Source organism: Carcharodon carcharias, chromosome 12 (genome assembly GCF_017639515.1).
Source record: "Carcharodon carcharias isolate sCarCar2 chromosome 12, sCarCar2.pri, whole genome shotgun sequence".
NCBI classification, from domain to species: domain Eukaryota; kingdom Metazoa; phylum Chordata; class Chondrichthyes; order Lamniformes; family Lamnidae; genus Carcharodon; species Carcharodon carcharias.
In genome coordinates, this window is record NC_054478.1 from 25,075,406 (window position 1) to 25,097,507 (window position 22,102).

Consider the following 22,102-nt stretch of genomic DNA (forward strand, 5'->3'; position numbering starts at 1 on the left):
CGACCACCTTCTCAAGGGCAACCAGGGATGGGCAATAAATGCTGGTCCAGCCAGCGAAGCTCACATCCTGTGAAAGAATAATTAAAAAACGACACCATTTAACCTATCAAGTCTGCTCTTCCAAAAAGCAATTCAGTTAGTTTCACACACGCCCGATCTTTCCTCATACCCCTACAATTGTTTCTCCTTCAACACCTAGAGGTGTTCAAAATCATGAGGGGTCTATTAAAAGTCAATAAGGAGAAATTACTCCCATTGTTTCTAAGGGTCAAAAACCTGAGGGTGGCAAAAGAAGCAGAAGCAACATGAGAAAAAAAATTATTTATGTAACAAATTTCTTTATGCAATTGGATAAGCACCTGAAAAGAAAAGTAATAATTGTAGCGCTAAAGGACGGAGGAGCGGAGCTAGCTAAATTGTTCTTGCAGAGAGCTGGCCTATTGGCTTCCTTTGTTGCAACCATTCCAGGGTTCCATAAATATATATCCAATTGCCTTTAGAAAGCTACATTGAATCTGTTTCCACCACCCTATCAGACAGTGTAATCCAAACCCTAACCTCTCATTAGGTAAAAATATTTCCCTCATATTGCTCCTGGTTCTTCTGCCAATCACATTAAATCTGTCCCTCTGGTTATTGACCCTTCAGCCAGTTTCTCGCTATCTACTCTATCTAAACCTTCCTGATTTTAAACCCCTCCAACGAATCTCCTCTTAGCCTTCTCTGCTCCAAGGAGAACAACCCCATTTTCACCAGTCTATCCAAGTAACTGTTATCCCTCATCCCTGGAACTATTCTATTAAATCTCTTCTGTACCCTCATCGAAGCCTTTGCGTGTATCCTAAAATGACTTTACGTGTCTCTTGCTCTGCACTGTAGCTGATGGTTAACCATCCTCTGAAATGGACTGGCAAGTCACTCAGTTACCACACCTGCTAAGGGCAATTAGGGATGGGCAATAAATGCTGACCCTTCCAGCAATGCCCCACAACCAGAGATGATTTTTTAAAAAAAAAGTTACTAACCAGCTGTGCTTGAACCTGTCGTTGCAAATTGTCTTTGGTTATGATGCTTTCACATTTATAATTGTGAGTAGAAATTATTCCAATAGCATCGGGGGATTATTTGTGTAATTTTGCTGTGAAGTTTCAGGTGTTGCAGAATTTTGAACAAAAAGGCTAGGCAAACATTCTCACTTTTCCACTGAGCAGATGCACTGAACGAGCGATAATTGCCCTCATCCATCCACTGTAACAGTTTCCCAGCTGCTGTGCAAGATCATGCATAACATAAGGCTGTGAAGCACTGTATGAAAAATAGCACCTTGAAAAGAAATAATTATTGCTACTTAGCATTGCGGCACATTATTCAATGTTCACAAAAGCAAAGTTCTGTGGAAGATGGAAGACAACGCCAAAAACAGGAAATACCGGAAAATTCCCAGCAGGTCAGGATGTGTCTTCAGGCTGATGACCTTTTATCAGAACTGAAAAAAGTTTGAGATTTAACAGATTTTAAGCAAGTGCAGAGTCAGGGGAAAAAAAGCCAGGGCCTGGGGGTACGTTGAGATGAGGAAAGATGAAAGTGGAAGGTCGGGGATAAGATAGGAGGCAAGGGTTATTGAACAACAGAAGCAATGTTGGTGCAAGGCAAAACGAGATGGTCATGGGACAAGTGAAGATACAAAAGATGGGTTCAGAGGAGGGGTAATTGGTTACAGCAGAATAGCAGAGAGAGAGGGAGAGAAAACCTGGTAAAGTAGAGATGGCAAAATTAGGGATTATATTGTGCCTTATTTTTCCCCCTTGTATGGTCTGAAAATGGGTCAAACACCATAATTGATTATAATGAACAAAATTGTTGGATTACATAATGTTAAAATGTGTTTTATGTAAAAATGTGAAATCAATATTGGCAACAAGATTGCAATAGTTAGTCATGAGCGTTACAATGATCATAATCTCTCTGTAGCAGGAGAGCTTCTGGATTGTTCTAGTTTCATGAACTTAGATGTAGACTGCACCAGTTTGTGGTAAATGGCTCAATGAAAATTGAGGAGATCCCAATTAACTCAGAAGGCTCTGCACATCCTCAGACCTGAGTTGAAGTCCTGTACTTGCTTATAAAGAATAGTTTAAAGTATGGAATATCATTATTACGATAATAAAGCAAAATACTGCAGATGCTGGAGATCTGAAATAAAAACAGAAAATGCTGGAAAAACTCAGCAGGTCTGCCAGTAACTGTGAAGAGAAAAACAGAGTTAACATTTCGAGCCACATGACTCTTCTCCAGAGCTAAAAAGAAGTAGAAATGTGATGGATTTTATGGTGTTTGAGAGGGGAGGGAGCAGGTGGAACAAAATAGAAGGTCAGAGATAGGTTGGAGCTATGGAGAAATTTGACAAAGATATCATGGACCCAGGAGAAAGGGAATGTTTATGGTAGTGTTAAAGACTAAAGAAAGTGCCAATGGTGGCATAAAGGTAAGTTAGCAGGATGTGTTAATAGTGGAACAAAGGTCAAGGCTCTAAAAGCAAAACATAAAACCATGCGACAGATGGCTCTGTTGGGGTGGGCACTGGGGAAAAATAAAATATATATCTAAATAAAAAAGTATAAAAACATAATTGGATTAAAAAGTGGGTAAAGATGGAGGAGAGAGTTCATGGTCTGAAGTTGTTGAACTCAATGTTAAGTCCATAAGCTGTAAAGTGCCTAATCGGAAGCTGAGATGCTGTTCCTCCAGTTTGCATTGGGTTTCACAGGAACATTGCAGCAGGCCAAAGATGGACATGTGGGCATGAGACCAAGATGGTGAGTTGAAATGACAAGCGACAGAAAGGTCATGCTTGCGAACTGAATGAAGGTGTTCCGCAAATCAATCACCCTGTCTGTGTTTGGTCTCCCCAGTGTAGAGGAAGTTGCATTGGGAGCAGCAAATACAGTAAACCAAATTGAAGGAGGCACAAGTGAAGTACTGCTTCACCTGAAAGGAGTGTGTGTGTCCTTGGATGGTGAGAAGGGAGGAGATAAAGGGGGCAGGTGTTACACCTTCTGCGATTGCATGGGAAAGGGATGAGGAGTTGGGGTGATGGAGAAGTGGACCAGGGTGTCATGGAGGGAACGGTCCCTATGGAATGCTGGCGGGGTGTGAGTGGAAGATGTGTTTGGTGGTGTCATCATGCTAGAGTTGGTGGAAATGGCGGAGGATGATCCTTTGCGTGCAGAGGCTGGTGAGGTGAAAAGTGAGGACAAAGGGGATTTTATCATCAGCTTGGGAGGGAGTGAATGAGTGAAGGCAAAAGTATGGGAGATGGATCAAACACAGTTGAGGGTCCTATCAACCACAGTGTGGGGCAATCCTCAGTTAAGGAGAAAGGAAGATATGTCAGAAGCGCCATTTTGTAAAGTGGTATCGTCGGAACAGATGCAACAGAGGTGGAGGAACTGGGAGAATGGGATGGAGTCCTTACAATGATGCCTGAGAGTCAGCAATATTCTTCATGCAACAAGGGTGAGAGTGCACTGAAATCCAATATCAATACTCTGCTAATGTGCTGTTCCATCTCTTTGAGGCCTGACAAGTCAATCTTGTCAGTATATCTCACTCTTCATAGCACCAACATCCATGTCACATTTACATTATCATTCAACACAGAGGTTCTTAAGTCCATCTATAATCTATAAGTTGAATATTTCTGAAAAGAGGGACATATTACCGAAGCTTTTCATCTTGCATTTATCAGGACAAATGCAAGAATGCCAAATTTTAAACAATCGCAACAATTTATACTAGAGGGTAAAAGGGCACTGATTGGTTGGCAAGTCAACTCTGATTGACAGAAGCAATGGAGAAACCAACATGGAACAACAGGTTTCCCAAACTGCCAGGTAATTCAAAAAAACACTGAAGGTTTGAACATATTCCTTTTGTTTGCAGAGAATGGATGTCTCTGCTAGCAAGCATGAATGAGCCACGTTACGAGCTCGACTGATTATCTTAAATTGGTTGTTAGTGTAGCTATTAGCGCACTCGGGATTGTTCAGCAAGTGCTGCCCAATCACAGAGTCATGTTTAACAGTAGACATTTTGTTTTGGGCTTTGCAAGCATGGGCTGGTTGAGTACAGTCTGTACTCTGCCTATTATGAACAACGGAAGGAACGTGCTGTTTGATTTAATGAGCCAATCATTGGGATGTATGTTCTATGTACCTGGCATCACACTGACACTGAACTTCATACACAACATTGCCTGGAGAGCCTTGCTTTCTCCATGGCAATGTCTTGGCCAATCAGAGTCCCCTGCCACCCAATGAGCACCCTTTTCTACTGTTGTATAAATTGTTGTGATCGTTTGAAATTTGGCATTCTTGTCTTCTTAGGTTGATAAATCCCCTGAACTTGATGAGCTGCATCTCAGAATGTTGAAGGAGGTGGCTATAGAGATACTAGATGCATTGGTGGTTATCTTTCAAAATTCTGTAGATCCTGGAAAGGTTTCTGCAGACTGGAAAGTAGCAAATGTAACCCCACTATTTACAAAGGGAGGAAGAGAGAAACTGGTGAACTACAGACCTGTTAGTTTGATGTCAGTAGTGGGGAAGATGTTCAAATCCATTATAAAGGGTATGATAATTAAATACTTGGAAAATAATATGATTGGGCAGAGTAAACATGGTTTTATGAAAGGGAAATCATGTTTGACAAACCTGTTGGAGTTTTTTGAGGATGCTATTTGTAGCATAGATAAAGGAGAACCTGTGGATGTGGTGTATTTGGATTTTCAGAAGACTTTTGCCAATGTCCCACACAGGAGGATCATAAACAAAATTAGAGCACCTAGGATTGGGGGTAACATGCTGGTATGCATTTAGAATTGATTCACAGGCAGAAAACAGAAAGTAGAAATAAGTGGGTGATTCTCAGGATGGCAGGCGGTTACAAGTGGGGTTGCGCAAGGATCAGTGCTGGGGCCACAGCTGTTCACAATCTATTTAAATGATTTGCATGTGGAGACCAATTGTAATATTTCCAAATTTGCTGATAACGCAAAACTAGGTGGGAATGTAAGTTGTAAGGAGACTGCAAGGAGGCTTCAAGGGAACTTGGACAGGCTAAGTGAATGGTGAAGAACATGTCAGGTGGAATATAATGTGAAGTTATCTACTTTGGTAGAAAAAATGAAAAGCTAGAGTATTGCTTAATTGGTGAAAGGTTGGGAAATGTTGATGCCCAAAGGAGTTACTGAAAGCTAGCATGCAATTGCAGCAAGCAATTGGGAAGGAAAATAGTATGTTAGCCTTCATTGCAAAAGGATTTGAATACAGGAGTAAATATGTCTTGCCGCAGTTGCAAGGTACACTTGAGGCCTGCTTCCTTGTGCTGCCCCACAGCAAAATCATAGCATAAGCCATGGTTCAGTGACCCTCAAATAATCAAAGATGCCACCTGAAGAAGAAGTGATGTGGTCACATATGGTGGCAAATTTAAACATTCGACAATGGAGGAAATGGGTGACATTGGATCGGGCAAATTTAATACAAACTGCTTGAATTGGGAGAGCATACAACAAGTGATCAATGTCATCTGTTTTCTACTATTGCCAAGTTACCCGCTGTACAACTATGGCAGGAATATATTTTTAAAGCCATCCTTCTTTTAGTTCCAACAATAATATCGTTCATGTGCCACAAATATTTTACTGGGAATAACTTGTTTGAGAGTAGAACATATTCCTAATTTTGAGGGTACACCAAGGTTTTTGTCCATGCTATGCTATCAGTGTTGTTTTCATTCTAATCCATACTTACAGTTCTCAGAGCAAACTGTGTCCCTGTGACTTTGCACTCCCACAGGAGATATATTTTTTTCATTATATACACATACATATATACATGGCACCTTCCAAACCCACAACCTCTACCACCTAAAAGAACAAGGGTAGTTGGGGAATGGAAGCACCATCACCTGCAAGTTCCCCTCAAGTCACAAACCATCCTGACTTGGCAGTATATTGCCAATCCTTCAACATTGCTGGGTCCTCATTACAGCCTTGGTTCAAACATGGACAAAAGAGCTGAACTCCCAAGGTGAGATGAGAATGACTGCCCTTGACGTCAATGTCACATTTGACCGAGTGTGGCATCGAGGAACCCTAACAAAACTGGAGTCAATGGGAATCAGGGGGAAAACTCTCCATGGGTTGGAGTCATACCTAGCACAAAGGAAGATGATTGTGGTTGTTGGAGGTCAGTCATCTCAGTTCCAGGACATCACTGCAGGAGGTCCTCAGTGTATTGTTCTCGTCCAACCATCTTCAGCTGCTTCATCAGTGGCCTTCCTTCCACCATAAGGTCAGAAGTGGGGATGTTCGCCGATGATTGCACAATGTTCAGCACCACTCGTGACTCCTCAGATACTAAAGCAGTCCATATCCAAATGCAGCAAGACCTGGGTATTCCAGACTTGGGTTGTCAAGTGGCAAGTAACATTCACACCACACAAGTGCCAGGCAATGACCATCTCCAACAAGAGAGAATTTAACCTTTGCCCCTTGATATTCAATAGCATTACCATCACTGAATCCCCCACTATCAACATCCTTGGGGTTACTATTGACCAGAAACTGAGCTTGACTAGCCAAATAAATGCTGTGGCTACAAGAGCAGGTCAGAGGCTAGGAATCCTGCAATGAGTAACCCACTTCCTGACTCACCCAAGCCTGTGGACCATCTACAAGGCACAAGTCAGGAGTGTGATGGAATATTCTCCACTTGCCTGGATGAGTGTAGCTCCCACAACATTCAAGAAGCTGAACACTGTCCAGGACAAAGCAACCCGCTTGATTAGCATCACATCCACAAATATTCATTCCCTCCACCACTGACATACAGTAGCAGCAGTGTGTGCCATTTACAAGATGCACTGCAGGAATTCACCGAGGCTCCTTCGACAGCACCTTCCAAACCCTCAACCACTACCATCAAGAAGGACAAGGGCAGCAGATAGATGGAACACCACCACCTGGAAGTTCCCCCCCAATTCACTCACTATCTTGACTTGGAAATATATCGCCGTTCCTTCACTGCCACTGGGTCAAAATCCTTGAACTCCCTTCCTAACAGCACTGTGGGTGTACCTACACCACATGGACTACAGCGGTTCACGAAGGCAGCTCACCACCACCTTCTCAAGGGCAACTAAGGAAGGGCAATAAATGCTGGCCCGGCCAGCGAAGCCCACGTCCCGTGAATGAGTTTTTTAAAAACCCTGCAATTCCCTCCGTAACATCACTGTGGGAATATTTATGCCTTAGGGAGTGCATCAGTTAAAGGCAGTGGCTCATTATCATCTTCTCAAGGGCAATTAAGGATAGTCAATAAATGCTGGCCTTGCCACTGATGCTCACACCTATGAATCAATAAAAAGAAAAAAAATAAATAATATCTAACCTACAGCATTTACAGGTGCACTTCTATTTGCAGATAATCAGAAGAGAGAAAAGATGAGAGCTTTGCTTTGTAATGTAATTAAACAGATCTATTTACAACATTTTCCACTCATGGCATGACTTGACTTTTTAAGTAAGGTGATCTGGATATCATTGCAAACGTGTTTTTTTCTACAAACATTTAAAGAATTCTACTCTGCTGTCTTGCTTCATTCCCCAGCTGCCGGTTCCATAGTCCCTTCCCGCCCACTGCTGAGTGTTGAACTAGACTGATTGCAACATCAACATCCTATTTCACCCTGAGCTGAGTTTTTGACTCCATAAACTTCTCCATTTCAAAGTCCACCTGGCTCTCTAATGTCGTCCATCACTGTTGCTGCTTCAGCCTTCAGGTTGTTGAAATCTTCATCCATGCCTTTATTAGCTCAAGACAGGACTATTCAAGTGCTCTCCTGGCCTTATTCTACCCTAAACAAAAACAGAATTACCTGGAAAAACTCAGCAGGTCTGGCAGCATCGGCGGAGAAGAAAAGAGTTGACGTTTCGAGTCCTCATGACCCTTCAACAGAACTAGGTGAATCCAGGGAAGGGGTGAAATATAAGCTGGTTTAAGGTGTGTGTGTGGGGGCTTGGGTGGGGGGAGAGAAGTGGAGGGGGGGTGTGGTTGTAGGGACAAGCAAGCAGTGATAGGAGCAGATCATCAAAAGATGTCACAGACAAAAGAACAAAAGAACACATAGGTGTTGAAGTTGGTGATATTATCTAAATGAATATGCTAATTAAGAATGGATGGTAGGACACTCAAGGTATAGCTCTAGTGGGGGAAGGGGGGAGCATAAAAAATTTAAAAATATTTTTAAAAAATGGAAATAGGTGGGAAAAGAAAAATCTATATAATTTATTGGAAAAAACAAAAGGAAGGGGGAAGAAACAGAAAGGGGGTGGGGATGGAGGAGGGAGTTCAGGATCTAAAGTTGTTGAATTCAATATTCAGTCTGGAAGGCTGTAAAGTGCCTAGTCGGAAGATGAGGTGCTGTTCCTCCAGTTTGCGTTGGGCTTCGCTGGAACAATGCAGCAAGCCAAGGACAGACATGTGGGCAAGAGAGCAGGGTGGAGTGTTAAAATGGCAAGCGACAGGGATGTTTGGGTCATTCCTGCGGACAGACCGCAGGTGTTCTGCAAAGCGGTCGCCAAGTTTACGTTTGGTCTCTCCAATGTAGAGGAGACCACATTGGGAGCAACGAATGCAGTAGACTGGGGGAAATGCAAGTGAAATGCTACTTCACTTGAAAGGAGTGTTTGGGCCCTTGGACGGTGAGAAGAGAGGAAGTGAAGGGGCAGGTGTTACATCTTTTGTGTGGGCAAGGGGTGGTGCCATAGGTAGGGGTTGAGGAATAGGGGGTGATGGAGGAGTGGACCAGGGTGTCCCGGAGGGAATGATCCCTACGGAATGCCGACGGGGGGGGGGGTGAAGGGAAGATGTGTTTGGTGCTGGCATCATGCCGGAAATAGTGGAGGATGATCCTTTGAATGCGGAGGCTGGTGGGGTGATAAGTGAGGACAAGGGGGACCCTATCATGTTTCTGGGAGGGAGGAGAAGGCGTGAGGGCGGATGCGCAGGAGATGGGCCGGACACGGTTGAGGGCCCTGTCAACGACCGTGGGTGGAATTCTACCCTACATGGATTGACCTCATCTAACGCTCTGCCTCCAATATCCTAACTAACCCCAAGTTCCATTCACCCATCATCCCTGTTATTACTGACCTCCATTGCCTTCATATCCACCAATGCCTCGATTTTAAAACTCTTATCCCTTGTGTTCGCTTCATGCCCTCTCCCCTCCCTATCCCTGTGACCTCTACAGTCCTCAGACAACTCTGCACTCTTCCAAATCTGACCTCTTGTGCACTCCCCAATTCCTTTTCCCAATTACAGCCTGCCAGCCAGTTGCAAAACTCTGGAATTCACCAAATTCATTACCTCGTTACCTTTCTTCTTTAAAGTGCTGCTTAAAATGTCTGCTTTGTTCGAGGATTTGGCACTTGATCAACTCTTTCCTTTGGCTCATTGTCAGTTATCTGATAACACTCTTAGCATGTTTTACCACCTTAACGATGTATGTAAATGTGAGTTGGTGTAGCTGCTCTTGCTAGTTTATTGCCATTAGCCCATTTATCTTAATGGATTACTGAAAAGAAAAACAACTTACATTTAAATAGCACCTTTCACAACCTTTCCCAAAGCTCTTACCGGATAGTGGAGTACTTTTTGAAGTGTGGTCACTGTTGCAATGTAGGAAAGCCAGCAGCCAATTTGTGTACCGCAAGGTCCCACAAAAGGCAATATGACAATGACCAAATAAGATTGGTTTTGTAGGATATGGGAATTTGGCAGAGTAAGGGTCAATACGGGACTGGAGAACACGATACCGCCCACAGTATGAGGTAGAGAGTCACATGATAGTAGACTGTCTGTAAAGTAGAGCCTGGAAGGAACTGACATGGAGACACTACCCTTGCATGGATCTATTTATAGTTATGGGTTACCAACAAAAGTTTTATATTTAACAGTACAAACCTCCAGACCTCTCTGTGAAACACCAAACAACCTTTACAACAGGTTGAAGCGTGTTGCTTGAGGAATAAATAACAGCTAGGGCATTATGTCCACTATGGTTCAGTGAGTAGCACTCTTATTTCTGAGACAGAAGATTGTAGATTAAAGAACTACTCCAGAGGCTTGAGCACATAACCAGGCTGTCATGTCAGTGCAGTACTGACCGAGTGCTGCAACTGTTGGAGGTGCTGTCTATTGGTTGAAACATTAAATCGACACCTCACCTGCTCTTTCAGGTGGATGTAAAAGATCCCATGGCACAATATTAAAGAAGAAGAGAGGTTTTACACCAGTGTACTGGCTTATATTTACCCCCAACCTCACTAAAACAAATTATCTCATCATTATCAGGGTGCTGTTTGTGGGGGCTTGCTGTGCACATTGGCTGCCCCATTTCCGACATTACAACAGTGAGTACACTTCAAAAGTACTCCATTGGCTGGAAAGCATTTTGAGATAGCCAGAGGGAATGAGAGGCATTACATAAATGCAAGTTTTTCTCTCTTTCTTCTCTTTCATCAACCCATTAAAATAAAGGGGCGAACGGCATTAAACTGGCAATAGTAATAACAACCTGCATTCATATAGCACCTTCAAGGGGATAAATGCCACTCAATAAACTATCAGAGAGAGAATCTTGATACAGTTGCATTAAGTGCTCATCTAGCAATGCCACTCACAGTAATTGTCAGACTGATGTTTTTTGCCCTGAGCTACTGACTGTTGTGCAAGGCAATTTTTCATTTCTTCAAAGCTTTATTTTTCTAAATTTCTTTTTGTACTGGGGCAGTAGTAAAGTGATTGTTAACCCTTGCAGCTCGCAGATTCTAGACAAGTACAGCTCATCAGGGAAGGAATCATGGCCAGGAATTTTGATTGCTTTGCCACTGAAGGATGTAATAGTATTTGGGGAGGAAGCTTTGGGGAAATGAAGAGGTGAGCCGTAAAACTGGATCCTTGTGGCTCAGTGGTAGAATTTACATCCCTGAGTCAGAAGGCTGTGAGTTCGAGCTCCATCCACTCCAGCACCTTGAATATAAGATCTTGAATATAAGTACTGAGGGAGTGCTGCACTATCAGAGGCGCTGACCTTTGGAGGAGATATTTCACCCTCTCAGGTAAAGATAAAAGATCCATCGACAATTTTTCAAAGCGGAGTAGGGGAGTTCCACTTGATGTTCTAACCAATACTTATCTACCAATGTTGTTAAAAAAAATTATCAGGTCTTTATTACTGTTGTGGGAGCTTGCTTTGTGCAAATTGGTTGCTGCATTTTCTGCACAGCAACACTTCAAAAATGCATTATTGGCTATTACATATTTTGGAACGCCCTAAGGCGATGAAAGATGCCATGTATGTCAAAGTTCTTTCTTTTCTTCATTTTTCCATCCATCCACCCCTTATGTTTCGCTGCCAGTTCTGACATTTGCAAGTGAGGACATGTAAGTGAGGCCCTAGTAACTTGGGTAATGTTATATGGCTCATTCCTCATTATTTCTGCCTCACTTGCACTGGCTTACAATCACATGGGTACAAAACAGTTGTGGGTGTTGTGTCGACAGGTATCAGCCGTTAATAGGGTTAGAAGCAAATGTATGCCCTGTCCGGGAAAGTGATGGCATGTAAGACTGTGAGAGACAGCTTCCCACACATTGAACATAGGCATTTCAGCCACCAACACCATTTGAGAACAAGTCTCTGTAAATGTTGGGCGTGTTCAGCACAGTTGCTTCCTGAGAAGAAATGGCTAGCTCCTTTCACCTTGCATATTCTGGTTAGGTTATAAAACCTTGTGATTATGTGCGGAGTGGTTGTATTTTCAGATATTGCCGTACACCTCCCCTTTGCTAATTTCCTTGTGGGCCCTCTGTGACTATAAGCCTTTTTCCACTAACTAACTTAATCCAGAAGCAATATCATCTCCGACACTTAGAGTTTCCTGCCCTTTTAAAATACTTCAAAGCTTCGAAAACAATTTTTGGTGCCCTGAATCCTTTAAACCTCTGCAGACTTTAAATGTTGTGGTAGTCGACTAGTTCCTGCTATAAGAATGTTAAGAACATAAGAGATAGAAGCCAGGTTAGGCTATATGGTCCCTTGAGCCTGCTTTGCCTGTCAGCACTAATCTCTGACCTCAGTTCTACTTTCCTGCCCAATCCCCATATCCTTTGATTTCTCTAGAATCCAAAAACCTATCCCAGCCTTGAATAAACTCACCCTCTAGGGTAGAGAATTTCAAAGATTCACAACCTTTTGAGTGAAGAAATAGTTCCTCATCTCAGTCTTAAATGATTGAGCCCTTACCCTGAGAGTATGACCCCTAGCTCTAGACTCTCCAGCCAGGAAAAACAACCTCTCAGCATCTACCCTATCAACGCCCTCAGAACCTTAAATGTTTCAGCTTATTTTTCTAAACTCCAGCAAGTATGGGCCATTTCTGATCAATCCCTCATCACATGGTAACTCTCTCATCCCAGGAATTAATCTAGTGAACCTTCACTTTGCCACTTCCAAGGCAAGCATCTCTTTCCTTTGATGGGGAGATCAAAACTTTGCAGAATAGCCCAGGTTTGGTCTCACCAACACTCTGTACAATTGTAACAAGGTTCTCTCATTTCAGCTCCCTTGTCATAAAGGCCACTGTGCCTTTTGCCATCCTAATTGGTTGCTGTGTCTGCAAATAGTAAACCTCCATTCAGTGACATTGACAGTGGCTGAAGCACACAGCCAATACTTAAATCAGATTGATCCTAGAAACTGAACTCGAACCAGCCGGATTCTCCCCAGGATTGTGTTCAACTCTGGCTATCACCTGAATGGAAAATCCAGGTAGAATCATGGAAAGAAACAGCACTGACAGAGGCCATTTGGTTCGTTCTGACTAAACTGGCTCTTTGAAAGGGCCATTCGATAAGCCCCACTCTCCATTTTCCATAATCCTGCAAATTATTCCCATCCCATTCCTTTTTGAGAGTTACTGTTGAACTTGCTTCTACCATTGTTTCAGGCATTGCATTCCAGATCACAGAGATCAGCTGTGTAAAAAAAAGTCCTTAAGCCAGTCAAAGTACATTAGTCCCGTACTTTTCACTTATGTCACTCCTAAACAGTGGGTTCTTATTTTTCACTTATCAAGCTTCACTGTCTCCAAGTCTGATCTGATCTGATTTTTTTTTGATTCCCTCATGGGATGTGGGTGTCACTGGCTCGACCAGCATTTATTGCTCATCCCTAATTGCCCTTCAGACATAGAAACATAGAAAATGGGAGCAGGAGCAGGTCATTCGGCTCTTTGAGCCCACTCTGCCATTCAATATGATCATGGCTGATCCTCTATCTCAACGCTGTACTCCTGCGCTGGCCCCAAACCCCTTGATTCCTTCAGAGTCCAGAAACCTTATCTATTTCTTTCTTAAGTATGTTCAGTGGCTTGGCCTCCACAGCCCTCTGTGGTAGAGAATTCCACAGGCTCACCATGCTCTGAGTGAAGATGTTTCTCCTCATCTCAATTCTAAATGGTCTACCCTGTATCCTGAGATTGTAACCCCTTGTTCTAGACTCCCCAACCACAGGAAACATCACTTCTGCATCCAGTCTGTCCAGCCCTATCAGAATTTTATATGTTTCAATGAGATTCCCTCTCATTCTTCTAAACTCCAGTGAATACAGGCCTATGTGACCCAACCTCTCCTCCTACTACAAACTTGTCATCCCAGCAATCAGTCTGGTGAACCGTCGCTGCACTCCCTCTATGACAAGTATATCCTTTCTTAGTTAAGGAGACCAAAGCTGCACACAGTGCTGCAGATGTGGTTTCACCAAGGCCCTGTATAGCTGCGATGAGACACCCTTGCTCCTGTATTCAAGTCCTCTCACAATGAAGGTCAACAAACCACTTGCCTTCTTAACTGTCTGCTGTGACCTGACTGTTGCAACTGTGAAATGCTATATGAGTTCTTAAGCCAGTAAAAAGAGGGGGCATTTATTGCTAATGTGTGTTAATTTTGGGAAGGGAAGAATCCTTAAACCAGTGTTGACTTGTAGCCTGTCAGTGATTTCTGCTGGTGTTACACCACTTTTTGTTCACCTCTCATGGACTGCTGAACTTGATTCTTCTTGGCTTTTAACTCACTGATTTTTTTTCTGTTTCGTTTCCATTGTTAGTTTAAGATCTAAAGGTAAATCGTGCAAATGTGCATTCCCATTATGGTCGGCGAGCGTCACAATGTCATCGTGCAGTCGAGTGATACTTTGGTCGGCAGCTGCACACTAGAGTTGGCAGTGTGCTTGCTGGCAATCAACAGGCCCATTAAGGACATTAAAGATCTACCTAAATGAAAATTTTCGCTGCCTGTTCCAAACTTATGGTTAGCGGGCAGGCGAAAAGGCCAAGCGGCCTTTGGATTTTTTGTGAAGCCCCATCCATGGGCGGGGTGAGGTTTCGATCAGTCATTCAAAAAAATGTTAAAGTTTTTCAAAGTAATTTCTAACATGTCCCTGCTCATGTGACAGAGTCACATGAGGGGAATGTGGTCAACATTTTAAAAAATTTTTCTTTTTTATTTCCAAAAATCTTCACCTCCTTGAAGCAGCTCTGTGCCTCAGGGAGCTTTCCCTGTGCACACGCCCTTGGCTGTGCGGACCTCTGTGCTCTTGGAGAGGGTGCAAAAGAGATGTACTAGATTGATACCAGGGAGCAGGGATTTCAGTTACGAGGAGAGACAAGAGAAGCTGGGATTTTTTTGTTTTATTATTTCTTTGGAAGTGAACATCGCTGGCCAGGCCAGCATTTATTGCCTATTCTTAATTGCCCTTGAGAAGCTGGTGGTGAGCTGCGGTTCATGTGGTGTAAGTACACCCACAGTGCTCTTACTATAAAATGTGAGAAAAGTAAAACAATTTACAATATCTCAATTATACTCTAACATTCAGAGTTGGGATAAGGTCAATATGAATTAACAGGCAAACTGTGGTTGAACATAACATACTGCACATTAAATGGCAAATGCAACCAAGACAGATCCCATGGATTTCTCAACAATCCACCCAGACGTCAGTGACCACTATGAATCACAAAATCCCTGTAAAACTCTGTCTCCCTCAGGAATGATATTAACTGCTCACTTTCAAAGATCTAGCCTCTGAATTCTCTCAAAAGCCACATTGACTCGGACTGCTTCAACGACTGATCACCTCCTAAGAGTTCAATCTCCTCTCTTGATACTGCGTTCCATGAGACTCACAAAACAACACTTCCGCCTCTAATTAAAGGCAAAATTACAGCTCTTTTGCAAACCACTAGCTGCATTGAGCTGGCACTCCAGTTTCTCAGAACACCAGTCTCTCGGCTGCACTAAGCTATAAATGGCTCCTAGTGCTTCTCTGTGCTGTAACTGCCTGGCACAGAACCAGTGACCATCTTCTGCCACCTTCTCAGCTCCCCAGGATTTCACTGTATCCTAACAGCAAGGAGTTGGCTACACAGCAAGAGTTCTCTGTGAGCTGAAAACCATAAGAGTTCAAAACTGTATCCAAACCCCTTTCCCAGCCAACAAATAGATAAATTGAAACCGGAGAACCTTCTTGAGCTCCACCAATCTCCATGGGGATGTAGCCTGATATGGTCAATCCTCAAACTCACCTCTAAGCCAATTACCCCTCGTTTACAATTTCTCCAGTTAAGTAAGCCCACTTGCTGTTTTATGGCTACATCTCTTCTATTCTAACTCTATTAAGCAAACATGGGTAACCTTCCAAACTGCCATTCCGCAAATCAGAAGGTGAGCAGGAGAAAGGAATTTGTTGGAATTGAAATCATGAGGGAAACAGTACTGAGTATAGTGATGGACTTGTGAGCTGGCAAGTCTCCGGGTCCTGATGGACTACATCCGAGGGTCTTAAAAGAGGTGGCTAATGAGATAGTCGATGCACTGGTGTTAATTTTCCAAAGTTCGCTAGATTCTGGAAAGGTTCCATCAGATTGGAAAGTAGCAAATATAACCCCTATATTCAAGAAGGGAGGGAGGTTGAAAACAGCAAACTATAAGCCAGTTAGCTTGACATCTGTCATGGGGAAGTTATTAGAATCGATCCTTAAGGAGGTTATAGATGGGCACTTAGAAGAGCTCGAGGCAATTGGGAAGAATCAGCAGGTTTTGTGAAAGGAAAATCATGCTTAATCAATTTATTGGAGTTTTTTTGAAGGTGTAACATGCACAGTGGATAAAGGGGAGCCTGTAGATGTACTGTACTCGGATTTCCAGAAGGCATTTGACAAGGTGCCACATCAAAGATTATTACAGAAAATATAAGTGCATGGTATAGGGAGTAACATATTAGTACGGATAGAAGATTGACTGGCTGGCAGAAAGCAGAGAGTATGTATAAATGGGTCTTTTTCTGATTGGCAGGATATGTCGAGTGGAGTCCCTCAAGGATCTGTACTGGGGCCTCAACTTTTTACGATTTACATCAATTAGATGAGGAGAGTGAAGACATGGTAGCTAGATTTGCAGATGACACAAAGATAGGTAGGAAAGTATGTTGTGAAGTGGACATGAGTAGGTTGCAAATGCATATAGGTAGATTGAGTGAGTGGGCAAAGGTCTGGAGTTTAATGGGGAAAATGTGAAGTTGTTCACTTTGGCAAAAAAAACAGTCTATTACTTAAATGGAGAACGGTTGCCTAATTCTGAGGTGCAGAGGGATCAAGATGTTCTAGTGCATGAGTCACAATAAGTGAATATGCAAGTACAACAGGTAATTAAAAAGGTTAATGGAATGCTGTCCTTTATTACCAGAGGGATTGAATATAAAAGTAAGGATGATATGCTTCAGTTATACAGGGCATATTTGAGATCACACCTTGAATACTGTGAGCAGTTTTGGTTTCCTTATTTAAGGATATAAATACATTGGAGGCAGTTCAAAGGAGGTTTACTAGGTTGATACCTGAAATGAGTGGGTTGTCTTATGAGGAATGGTTGAACAGACTGGGCTTGTTTCCACTCACGTTTAGAGGAGTGAGGGATGATGTGATTGAAGAATACAAGATCCTGAACAGCCTTGACAAGGTGGAAAGAAGGTTTCCTCTTGTGAGTAAGTCCAGAACGAGGGGGCACTGTTTTAAAATTAGGGGTTGCTCTTTTAGGACAGAAATGAGGAGAATTTTTTTTCTCTCTGAGCGTTGTGCAACTTTGGAACTCTCTGCCTCAGAAGGCAGTGGAGGCAGGGTCATTGAATATTTTTAAGGCAGAGGTAGATAGATTCTTATTAGGCAAGGGAATCAAAGGTTACCGGGGTTAGATGGGAATGTGGAAATTGAAACACAAGAAGATCAGCCATGATCTTATTGAATGGCGGAGCAGGCTCGAGGGGCCGAATGGTCCACTCCTGCTCCTATTTCTTATCTTCTTATTTACTTTTAGGTGTCCTGGCAATCTCTAAAGTCCAGTATTTTAGTTCCTTTACCTTCACAGCAACAATCTTTTCAGAACTAAACATTACCGCTGAAGTATTAACATGAATCATGAACTAGATATTCATCACAAAGTAAGCGGAAATTGTTTCCACTGACAAAAGGCTCAGTAACTAGAGGTCACAGACTTAAGATATTTGTCAAGGTGATCCCTGTCAAAAGCGATGAGAAGATTTTATTTTTTAACACACTGCATTGTTACGAAGTTGAATGCACTGCCTGGAAGGGCAGTGGAAGAGGATTGAAAAGTAACTTTCAAAAAGGAATGGGGCACATACTTGAAAAGGGCAAAAAAAAAAAATTGAAGGGCTGTGGGGAAAGAGCAGAGGAGTGAGGCTAATTGGCTACTTCTTTCAAAGAGCCAGTACAGATGGAATGGGCTGAATGGTCTCTTTCTGTGCCATATGTTTTGATGATTTTGTTGTTTTGAAAATGATGTACTCCATTGCGTATCTTCCTCTCCAAACAAGGTATTGGATTTCTCCATGCTGTGTTGTGATGGCATTGAACATTAACAAATCTTTTACCCCCCATCATGTTTAATGGATTCATTCACTGTAGGGGTTTTTGCACTTTTTTTCTGGGTGATAATTTGATGCTATTTTTATTTAAGCTTCTGTGGGATTTCTAGAATTAAATAAGTAAAGAGGTTTCAAAGTGTTCCTAGGTTTTCAGCAGGTGGGAAAAATAAAAGGTCAGATGATGGAAACTTTTGATGAGAAAAGAAAAGAAGGACTGAGGGAAAGCTGGTGATATTCAAAAGCTGGTGATATTCAACAGTGAGGTGAAATGCGATTGGCGGGGTGAGAATGGTTAGACTGGAACTGACTACCACTTGGAATTGTTGAGATGAATAGCATAGTTGCTGTTAAAGAGTAGCCAGATGAATACACAAGGGAAAAGGAATAGAAGGATATGTCGATAGGGTGAGATGAAATAAAGTTGGCAGATTTCGTGGGGAGCATGAACACTGATATAGACCAAGTACTAAAGCGAAATATTGCTCAGGCTGGAAATGTGAAATAAAAACTGAAAATATTGGAACTGCACGGCAAGTCTGTCAGCACTGGTGAGAGAAATAATGGTCAGGATTTAGCTGGTGAAACTGTCTGTGTCTCTTGTCATTACTGCACTGAAATTGACAACAACTTTGGGAGCCGCACATGTGCAGAATAACGCTGAGATCCAGAGGTATTTTTTTTATTCATTCATGGGATGTGGGCCAGCATTTACTGCCCATCCCTAATTGACCTTGAGAAGGTGGTGGTGAGCTGCCTTCCTGAACCACTGCAGTCCATGTGGTGTAGGTACACCCACAGTGCTGTTAGGAAAGATGTTCCAGGATGTTGACCCAGCGACACTGAAGGAAGGGCGATATATTTCCAAGTCAGGATGGTGAGTGGCTTGGAGGGGAACTTGCAGGTGGTGGTATTCCCATGTGTCTGCCACCCTTTCTTGATGGTAACAGTCGTGGGTTTGGAAGGTGCTGTCAAAGGAGCCTTGGTGAGTTCCTGCAGTGCTTCTTGTAGATGGTACACACTGCAGCCACTGGGTTGGTGGTGGAGGGAGTGAATGTTTGTGGATGGGGTGCCAATCAAGCAGGCTGTTTTGTCCTGGATGGTGTCAAGTTTCTTAAGTGTTGTTGAAGCTGCACTCATCTAGGAAAATGGAGAGTATTCCATCACATTCCTGACTTGTGCCTTATAGATGGTGGATTTAGAAATACATAATCTAATTAAGCAGAGTAAGCATGGCTTCATGAAGGGGAAATCATGCCTAACAAATTTAATAGAATTATTTGAGGAGATAACAAGCAGGATAGATAAAGGGGAACCAGTAGGTGAAATGTATTTGGATTTCCGAATGGTGTGCGATAAGGTGCCACACATAAGGCTACTTAATAAGATAGGAGCCTATAGTGTTGGGGTGGTATATTAGTATGGATAGAGGATTGGCTAATTAATAGAAGACAGAGAGTTGGGATAAGTGGGGCATTTTCAGGATGGCAACCTGTAACTAGCGGAGTACCACAGAGATTGGTGCTGGGGCCTCAATTATTTACTATATATATTAATGACTTAGATGAGGGAAGTGAACGTACTATCGCCAAATTTGCGGATGATACAAAAATAAGTGGGAAGGCAAGTGGTGTGGATGATACAATGAGTGCAGAGGGACATAGACAGGTTAAGTGAGTGGGAAAAAACTTGGCAGATGGAATATAATGTGGGAAAGTGTGAGGTTCTGCACTTTGGTAGGAAGAATAGAGGAGTTGAATATTATTTAAATGGAGAAAGACTGCAGAAAGCTGCAGCACAGAGGGATTTGGGAGTCCTTGTGCATGAATCACAAAAAAGCTAACATAGAATTTCAACAGGTAATAGGGAAGGCAAATGAAATGTTGGCCTTTCTTTCAAAGGGAATGGAGTATAAAAATAGGGAAGTGTTGCTAAAAAATACATGGCACTAGTTAGACCACATCTAGAGTACTGTGAACAATTTTGGTCCCCTTATCTAAGGAAAGATGTACTGGCATTGGAGACAGTCTAGAGAAGATCCACTAAGTTGATCCCTAGTATGGAAAGATTTTCTTATGAGGAGAGGTTGAATAGGTTGGGCCTGTACTCATTGTAGCTTGGAGGACTGAGAGGCGACCTTTTTGAAACATATAAGATTCTTAGGGGGCTTGACAGGGTAGATGCTGAGAGGTTGTTTCCCCTTGTGGGTGAGTCTAGGACTAGAGGGCCTAATCTTAGAGTAAGTGGGTGCCCATTTGAAACAAGAGATGAGGAGGAATTTCTTCTGTCGTAGGGTAGTCAATCTGTGAAATTCTTTACCACAGAGGGCTATAGAGGCTGGGTAATTAAGTATGTTCACGGCGGAGATAGACAGATTTTTAATCAATAAGGGAATCAAGGGTTATGGGGAAAAGGCAGGAAAGTGGAGTTGAGGATTATCAGATCAGCCATGATCTCATTGAATGGCAGAACAGACTCGATGGGCCAAGTGGCCTACTTCTCCTACATCTTATGGTATTATGGACAGGCTTTGAAGAGTCAGGAGGTGAGTTATTCACCACAGGATTCTAGCCCCTGATCTGCTCTTGTAGCCACAGTATTTATATGGTTGGTCCAGTTCAGTTTCTGGCCAATGGTAATCCCCAGGATGTTGATAGTTGCTGTCATTGATTCTATGCTTCCCCAGAAGGTGTTCTGAGCACCCCCAAGATTGGAAGTAATGGGAAGTTCAAGAACAAAATGAGAACTTCCATTCTTATGCTTGTAGACTTACTGTAAAAATCCTTGAAAAAGTTACACCTTATTTGAATGAGCTGCAATTGAGATTTTAATGGTGCACTAATTTCATAATTACAATTAAATACCCTCACTTGCCCTGAAAAACTGTGTGAAATGTCAAATTACTCAATCATAATAGGAAAAAGTTCCAATTAAAAAATAAAATGTGTTTATACTGTTATTTTGGCTTCTATCTTAGTCCAACCATAATCATTTATTTCATTATCTGAATTTTTAAATTAAAAGTGAAGGATAATCATTGCTTTTTACTTGCTGGTTTCCAGTTTATGAGAATACGACAAAATTATGTGCTTACTCTGCTTGCTGACATCACTGATGCAGCATGCCTGGAAATCCCCCTGACTTGGGCGTCAGATTTAAACAACCTTCAGGAAGGGGGGAATCCACACACAAATCACTCAACTTTTGTGGACAGCTGTGTTCAAGGTCAGTGGCAAGTGGTTGTAGCGATTCCCGTGGAATCCAATAGCTTTGAAAAAAGGTATGGATTTCCCCATGACTGAAACAAAGGATCTCATGACAGGATTTCATGTTTAAGACTTTTACTGTAACAAACAAACTGAAATCAACTTCGACTAAACATTACTTGGTAGGCAATTACTACATTAACCGACAGAAAAGATATTCCCCATTAACTTACTGCCATAACCTGAATCCCCACTCCACATTCAAAAATTACACTATGCTCTCAACAGAAATAGAGTTGTGCAATATAAAGCCCCAAGCTACTCCCAGCTTCAATAGGTTCTCTTCTCGCTGTCCCATTAGGGTGAACTGTCCAATGTCCTTTTGAGAAGAGTTCCTTCACTCAATCTTCTGAGCATAATCGAATGATCTTCCAGCAGCAAGACATTCTTTGGTAACCCCCTAGTCTTTAAATCTCCACAAGCCTCATCTCTTCAATCAGGGACTCTGTCCTCACCAGCACTCTGCTTGGCGGTGAACCCAAAAATAGCCCTAGTCCTGTATTATTATTAGCAGCACCTGTTTATCCCCAAATCTTTCTGCCTGACTGACTCCAAAAGTCTCTGAGTGTGGCGCAGCAAGACCAGCTGCCTACTCCTTTGGCTGCATTAGAAGACTTTCAGCAATGATGGTTCAGCTGTTTCAGATGTTTCTGGTATTTCAGATATTTCCTCCTGCTAGATTTTCTTTGTTCAGAGTATTTTAGACTGCAGTCGTTGAAAGTTAGTTTCAGTCACATGACTGCGGGGTTAACACTTCTAGGGTCCAGGCT

General features: G+C 42.5%; 1 protein-coding gene across 1 annotated transcript in view; it reads left to right on the forward strand.

Moving 5' to 3' along the window:
• LOC121285105 (contactin-associated protein-like 5) overlaps positions 1–22,102 on the forward strand; it is an 834,028-nt gene that overhangs the window by 403,075 nt on the left and 408,851 nt on the right. The gene's annotated exons all lie outside the window — the stretch shown is intronic.